Consider the following 7,500-nt stretch of genomic DNA (forward strand, 5'->3'; position numbering starts at 1 on the left):
CGTTTCGGGAACCACGCGAAGGGTTGAAAGGAACCGCACTATCACCCACATATGTACAAACACACACACACAACGGTTTAAGACGTATATCGATGTCTGCAATGCTGTTTAGCGGAACTGTCTTAATCCGGTAAGAACGTCACCATTCGCCATTACTAGTGCTCCGCGGCCTACTAGATCGGCAGCACGTGCACTTACTATCTCACACGAACATAGCACACGTACACACACACACACACACACGAGCACCACTGGCGTAAAGTAACACTGAAGATGTTTGAATTAGGGGTTGTGGCGATTACGATACGTCACGTCACGACTTTCGTCACTTCCGTTGCACTAATTTCAATATACAGAGAGAGAGAGAGAGGGAGGGAGAGAACAGCAGCAGATAAGACCTAGACGTATTGCTGTTGAATCATATTGCGAAATAACGTTTACAACCGTCAATTATGGATCTCCTCTGCACGTCTATCAAATCGGCTCTATTGTGCGCGTTCATCATAAAGAGAACAAAGTAGGCTTCTCGCGGTACTTCGAACACAATCTTTTCGGGTCCACCCCCCCCACGGGACACAGTTGGCACCACCAATCGGTGCGGTATTTACACGGTCACAATCACCACAAACCAGTCGCTGCACCCAGTGTTGGGTTCTAGCAGGGGTATTTATCGTTTGCCACAGACACAAAAACACTTCCCCCCCTCCACTTCAGTCACCTCCTTATTTCCCCCCATAGACACGTGCTCCTCGCGTTCCGCGTACTCGATCGTACTGTGTAAACGCGTACTGCCGGTTTTTGCCAAAAAATCCTAAGTAAGCTTTCACCGTTACAAGTTTAACGATGGATGCCGCTGATGAGCCGGGGCCCCAGCACGCCCCTAGAGATCAAAGGCAGTAATCCGGGCGAAAAAGGACGAATGGACAAACACATATACACGAGCGAGCGCGCGCGTGCGTGCACACGCAACGAGCGGAAAGCAATTAAAATCCGTCAGCAAGCCAGTCAGCGAAAAAGATCAGAAACTGCGGCCACAGCAGCAGCAGCAGTCCGTCCGCTCCCTGCAGAAAACGGAAACCGCGTCCTAACTTCACACACACACACACAAACACATACACATTTGCGTCGCTTTACACTATTATTAGACGAAAGTGGTCGTCGCCGTCGTCGTCTTTCGGTATGACGGGTTTTGCTCGTTGCCTTCTTCCTTTCGCGATACCCTTCTTTTCATTACGGCTTCCTTCCCCTTCCCCCTACCCCACCAGACGCTTTCACACAGTTCTTCATTTCTTCACCCGCCACGTGGCCACACTTCCTCCGTGGCGTCCCCAAGCCCACACCACCGTTCGTCGCGCGGAATGCACGGGGATCGCACACATTTCGCAACTGACACCGTGCACACACACACACACACACACACACCGGTCCCAGTGTGTACTACGATCTAGCGAGCAAACCAACCATGCGTCGGTCGGTTGGTCGGTCGTTGGTAGGTCCACCTGTTGTGGTTGCTCAGACTAAGCAACACGCCTGCGATCGTGATCCATCGTGGTTTCCTTTGGGGGGGTTTTTGGTTTTTTTATTTGGTTTGGTGGTAGTCGAAATTAAAATTGACTTTCGAGCACATTTCTTCACTGTAGCACCCGCACCACCACGCATTGCTTCACCATTTTGTAGTGGCCGGGGGGGCAGAGAGGATAGAACCCCCATTTGACAGCCGGAAACGTCATGAGTTTGAAGCTCAACGATCTCAAGCTCAGACCGGTGGTCACGGCCACTTCCGATTGATAGTTTCAACATGCACACACACACACACATACAGCAGCAGCTAAGAAGTGCCGCCACAAAAAACCACGTCAACCAGCGCTAGCACGCACTTCCGGTACGCTCGGTCTCGGCTTCGTTCTCACACCTACGGAAGCAGCTCCGTGCAGCAGGACAACCGGAAATGCACACCAGGAGGAAATGCGATGGTGAGTGAAGCGGAAAAGCAGATGGATTCTTCTTATCACTCTCGTTTCCTCCGCTCCGGGTGCTCTTGACGTTTGTTGTGGACACACACACACACACACACACACCGCTCGCTAGGCTTCCCTGCCCACAGGGTGGGACAAATGGACAGCGACGGAGCGACGGAGTGGACAGTGAGCACGCAAACGGGCACACGCACGCACTCAGCAGCAGCAGCAGAGGCAACAGCACAACAGCACGCCAGCAGCTTCCTCACTCGGCAGCACCTGTGGGTCGACTAAAAATAAAATCGAAAAGAAGCTGCCACTCGGAACTCGGAACGGCCGCCGCACCGCCACCACCCGTAGGAACACGGACCGACCGCTGGTCCCTCTGGTCCGGTCCGAGTCCGGTCTGCGCATGCCCCAACCGCTCAGCTCAGACTCGGACTCAGAAGATCGCTTTCTCGCAAGCGGTCGGTCTCTCGTTACCTTTTTCGCTCTGCGGTTCTACTACTACTGCGGGTACTCTCTTTCGCCTCCCGAATCTCTGTCCCCAAAACGGCATTGGCCAACATATGTTCCTCGTTGTTGGAGCGTGGATCGTGCACCGCACAGGACTGAGCAACGCGCAACTCTGGCGCTGGCGCTCGCGCGAGAGTGCGCGATTAATAATATACCAGGCACCTGTCCCTTGGCCACCTCTCGCCGCACCGCCGTGTGTCGGTGGAGGAATACCCCGAGCCCCGGTATTCGCCCCATCGACGAGAAGGACGAGAAGGACCAGTGGTCACACCAAAACAGCTGCTCCAACAGCAGCCAAAGCCGAACTCCCATCGACCGGCCGATCGATCGATAAATGTCACCTCCATCTCCATCTGCGGCCAGCGGCGTGTCGTGTAATTTGAGCTGCAGCATCGCCGATCGCTAAAGTTCAACATCACACCCGGGACTCGTCTTCCCTACCCCCCGTTCGAGGCCTGTCGGTGTCGGTGGGAATCGATGATTTATTCGGTCGGTTGCATTAAAATAACAAAATATTCTTAAAAAAGAAAGAAAAAGATCGCGTGCGGAACGGCTCGAATGCCAGAGAGAGGGAGAGAGAGAGGAGAGCCCTAAGCCAGCAGTAGCAGCAGCAGCAGCAGTGGCACAGAGGGGACGACGTAACGAACGGTGTAATTATGTGACCGAGCCAGAGCCGTCGTCGGTGCAATCCGATTCCTCGCCGGTTAATTACCATAGGTGGTGCCGCGGTTTCAGCCGGCTTCTCCTCCAGCGCGAGATGTTGCTCTGGTATTTTTTTTTCAGGTACAACGTTTCGACTTCTGAAATGCGAGTTCCAATTAGCTGCACAGGATGGTCCGCTATCGAGCATCGACCAATGGCACTTATCGGTTCGAGGATTTTGTTGAAATAAGAAGTATCATCGTTTGAGTCAGCTGAACTGAAACACTTTGATTCTACGTCCGAATTGTTGGGCAAAAGATTAGCATTCAATCAAAAACTTGAAAACACTCAAGTCGCTGGTCTATCGCCACTTCTTTCCCCGAATAGTATTTCCCTGAGTGAACTTGAAACCACTTTGGGTTCTTCGGGGTGCTGCTCCCCGAACAACCATAGACCAATCGGCTAGGCGCTCGGGAAATCCAAAGAAGAAGAAGAAGTCCAGAAGACCGAAATTGGATTTTTCCCCCTCTTTCAAACACAAACCGCCGTAAGGAATGGTTTTTCTGGTCGGGAAAGAAAAAAAGTTTCCCCATTTCTGGTCCATCATCTTCCTTCCTGCTAGAGAGTGGCCCACTCCACACCGTCGGTGCGCCATTTCTTCGTTTCTTAATCAACAATTCCCAGCAGCCCTCCGCGGGTGCAACGGCACGGCACGGAGGAGCTCTGGAGGACGCTCGGTTGCGGGGCTGTTCAATTCAATTAACACTAATCAATCAACGATCGTTGTCGAGAGTCGCTTCGCCGGGCATTTCTCACGAGACCGGCCCGGAATGCTCTCGACTCTCAGACTCGGCGCGTGCACCGGACTCGCTGCGCCACAGAGAAAGATTGAACCAATTGAACTCCGGGCAATACGCGTGGTGCCCGTGTTCCCCGTTTCGGTTGCTGGCCCACGATTGCCGCCCAACGGCGACGCCTTCTTGGGTCGCAAGCGGCGTTGGGAAGCGGCGTCGCCGTCTTCTGGGATTCCAGTTCTGGGAAAACAGTGTCTTCACGTGTCTTATCCGGACTGCCCGGACCCGGTCTGGCTTTGCCACGCGCAACCAGCCACTGACCACCGATGTACCAGATGTGTGTTGGCCAATGTGTGTTGCGGTGTGGTCACCGTTCCCGGCACCGGGACATTGCGATAAACACCCAGACCACCGAGACCACCGGGGTTGAGACCTTTCGCCGTAGGAAGGAGAGAAGTCTAAGCCCACGCCGGTAGGCGCCGGTAACACGGGGAGGGGAGCGCCACATACACCCCCGGGCCAGGATTAGTGCAATTAGTGTGACGTCTTTTGCCAGTCATGACGAGGTGCGGCCACCACCACCAGCAACGAGACGCATCCAGTCCGTCCTCTCGGAGCGAGTGGTAGAGTGGCGCAGGCGCGCTACCGACGACCGTTTGGCGCTGGCCCGTTCGAGGGGTTTTTTGAAAAATGTCTATTTTTACCGAGACGCCACGCCACGGCCACCGGACCCGCCCGGACCGGACCACAACGCGCGGGGCCGCCCAAGAAAAAACACGTCGTGGCGTGGCGCGGTCTAGCCGATTTTGCGGTATTTTCGGGAGCACGCATCTCATCCCGGTCTCACGGTCGCAAGCTCTAAAGAGAGAAACAGAGAGAGAGAGAGAGGGTGGCGTTGGTGGAATTTAGAAACTCGTAAAATCTTCCCCAAAGTCCATCCGTGGTAGACGCCGGACCGGGGCCGGATGGCACACGGATGTCGCCAAGATCATTAAAGAAGCCCGCGGCCATATTTTCGGTTCGTTCCGACTGGATCGGACAGGCGAGGACAGGAGTCGCCTAATTACTGTCCCAGCCGGAAAAAAGGGGCCCAGTTCGCTCACTCTCTCTCTCTCGCTCTCTCACACACACACGCACATTCCACGGATACTTTCGCCGCTTAGGCCGCTTCGGCAGGTTCATCGTTATCGTCATCGTTAGGTTTGAGGTTAGGGTTTCACTGTTAGACGACGGGCGCCCCATTCCGAGAGGATTAATGTGCGACTTTGTCATAAGATAACACGCTCCACGTGTCAGTGCGTGTGCGCGTGTGTGTGTGTGTGTGTGGTTGGCTTGGTGTGCTTACATCGGTCACGGGCAGTATATCTGCAGTACGCCGGTGATGACGTGTGGTGGTGGTGGCCGATAGACCGAACGATAAGAACCGAACAAGCGCAACCATTAGCGACGCCGTAACCCTCCCCGATCGATCAACGTAATGATGATGATGACGTCGCGCACTGCGCTGCTGATGGCGTAGCGCGCCGATTCCGTAAATCATTCCCTTAATCAATGCCGATAACGATAACCGGCGGCCGATCATCTTCAGTATCCGCGCAGAATTTATAACTTCCACCGTGCTTCGGATGCTCTCGCTGCTTGAAAGTATTAATGTCTTGCACCGAATAACTGGCGCAATGGGGCCGTCAGAGAACCAGTAATTTCTGGCCTCTTGAACCGCCTCGAACCGCCATAAACAACATTCTTCGAGTTTACCAGTGGGGGATTCATTACTATCTTCCCCGGCGGCACACTCTAGCCTGATGAGCTCATCGGCGAGAAGAAGATGGGGGCAGATGGGACGACGAGGACGTTTCTTTTTGTGGCCAAATGTGAATGCGACACTCGTAAAGTGAAGACTGACTGGCGATGGCTGGCGGATGGCGAAAGAGTCACTAGCACAGCACTGCAGCAGAGTGAGTCGCCATTTTGCGACGAGTCGACCCAGAACCAGAACGTCGTTCTCGTGACGCACCGTACAATCAACGTTTAATCCCGCGTTTCTATTAAAATCTCTATCTGGCGGGCAGGAGTGAGAGCCGGCTTTCGTAACGACGACATAACCTCAACAGAGCAGATCAAACACACACACACAGAGGGACCATATTGCTGACCTTCGCTGCGCACCATCCACCATCCCAAAGCCGTCGTCTCAAATGTGGCTATTGGGACTGAGGGAGAGGACCTCAGTAGACCTCTGGTTGGCGTCTACCAAAAACGGTTCACTCACTGTGCTAGATTGGTCGTCTTGGTTGTTGAGGATCAAATCCTGTGCGAGCGCGCGCGTGTGTGTGTGTTGCAATGTATGAAAGTTTCCATGCTCAGCACAACGAGCAGCCAGTAAAGGACAATCGTGCCTCGTTCAGACCTCCAATTTAGTTGGGGTGATTTTCCGCCCCCTCCACTTGAGCATACAATTTCACTTTCTTTTATTGGCGAAAGTGAAACACTAAACACTGACTGACGTCCCAGGGTAGATGGAGAATGTAAGGGCGAACACGTGCCACATAGTGATACGGAGCGCAGAAGCATTAAACTATTTAATTAACTTCAATCCCCTTTCAACGTACCGCCGGCGATGCTACATCGCTATTCCTCCCACTACTGCCACCCCCCAAAAGGGGTACGCACAGGGCTCAATGCTCAATCCGCCACAAAATACCGGGATATCCTTTATGCGACATTCACCATCTGATACTGTGTGTGTGAGTCTCTCACTCTCTCTCTTTCTTTTGGTTTTTCTTTCATTCTTTCTCTTTCACTCCCTCTCTCTCTCTCTCTATCTCGATCGAGTTTTGTCAACATTATTTTTGGTCGAAACGTTACTCATCAGCCCTTTTGCTGCGTCGTGATGACCGTACACGCACCCGAGACACAAAGAGGCGAACATAACCTCAAAAGTCTATCTCAGCAGCAGGAACCCCACGGGTTTTGGTGGTATTCCTGGGGAGAGTGAGGAGGTGCAGAGAGTCCCCATCATCATCATCATCACCAACACCACCACCACCGGCTGATGCCGCATAAATGCGAACGCAAATGAAATCGAGCATAAATGATATGGCAACAGCGACCACAGAGCGAACAGGAACCCAACTTTGGGACCAACAGGAGTGGATAGCGGGGAACCACGGGGGCTTTTACACGTTGCTAGTGTGGCGAAAGCAGCCCAGATATGCCGCTTGTAGTAGCTTATTGAAGCGTACCGTTGGTCGTAGGGCGTGCGTTGGTCGTCCATTCCGGCCCGAACGCTCGATACGCCGCTTCCTGCTGCTGTGGCTACACTGGGATAAAGCAAATTCCATGAATTGCATCGCAGGCAGCATAATGAGTAGCTCGGTAGCTGTGCAGTGGCAGGATGATGATGATGATGATGAACTCCTTTGGTTCGGGGAGGGGTTGCGTCACAGCTTACAGGGAGGATTATGCGCGATGCTTATCAGCGACGGAAAACCCGGTTGAATCAGATTTCCCTGCAGTCTCAGATCATCTCTCATGGCGCAACGTGCTGCACGCTCCAACGATGATAACGTTTCAACGATATCAACGATGGC

At 53.3% G+C, this 7,500-nt stretch overlaps 1 protein-coding gene across 6 annotated transcripts in view; it reads right to left on the bottom strand.

Moving 5' to 3' along the window:
• Positions 1-7,500, bottom strand: part of LOC125951114 (sodium/calcium exchanger 3) — a 121,516-nt gene that overhangs the window by 101,297 nt on the left and 12,719 nt on the right. Inside the window, exons 1-2 of one of the 6 annotated variants that reach the window (XM_049679709.1) lie at positions 2,175-2,237; positions 199-339 (exon numbers count right to left, since the gene is read on the bottom strand). The exons of 2 other annotated variants lie outside the window; for them this stretch is intronic. The gene's annotated coding sequence lies outside the window, so the exon portion shown is untranslated. Of the gene's footprint in view, positions 1-198; positions 340-1,134; positions 1,197-1,912; positions 2,131-2,174; positions 2,238-7,500 lie in introns of those variants that run through there. 3 more of the 6 variants (XM_049679711.1, XM_049679710.1, XM_049679713.1) reach the window with 3 other exon arrangements.

The sequence above is a fragment of the Anopheles darlingi genome, chromosome 2 (genome assembly GCF_943734745.1).
Source record: "Anopheles darlingi chromosome 2, idAnoDarlMG_H_01, whole genome shotgun sequence".
NCBI classification, from domain to species: Eukaryota; Metazoa; Arthropoda; class Insecta; order Diptera; family Culicidae; genus Anopheles; species Anopheles darlingi.